This window comes from Anneissia japonica, unplaced genomic scaffold (assembly GCF_011630105.1).
Source record: "Anneissia japonica isolate Jap-2015-1 unplaced genomic scaffold, ASM1163010v1 scaffold287982_len162305_cov178, whole genome shotgun sequence".
Taxonomy (NCBI): domain Eukaryota; kingdom Metazoa; phylum Echinodermata; class Crinoidea; order Comatulida; family Comatulidae; genus Anneissia; species Anneissia japonica.
The window spans coordinates 58673-58992 of record NW_022721545.1 but is presented as its reverse complement, the minus strand read 5'-3'; positions in this window follow the sequence as shown (position 1 = coordinate 58992).

Genomic DNA, 320 nt, shown 5'->3' with positions numbered 1-320 from the left:
TGTCTGTGTCTTTTCTTTTTAACCAATTTTACTCATTACAGACGACCTGTGGTACGATGACGTCTTCTGTTCAGCTGGAGCGGATGTAGTAAAAGCCTTAAACTCGTCTCCTGTCTCTTATACACATCTAGATGTGTATAAGAGACAGGGCCTTTCCGTGCAAACAAATAGGTATGGAATAAATCCTTGGTCCAAGACCTACAACAAAAGCTGTGCAATAAATTCCGTCTATACCAATTCCTAGGCCCATAGCCAAAAAACAAGAGTTGTGCAATAAATTCCGTATAGAACGATTCCTAGGCTCAAGGCCTGTGACGCAT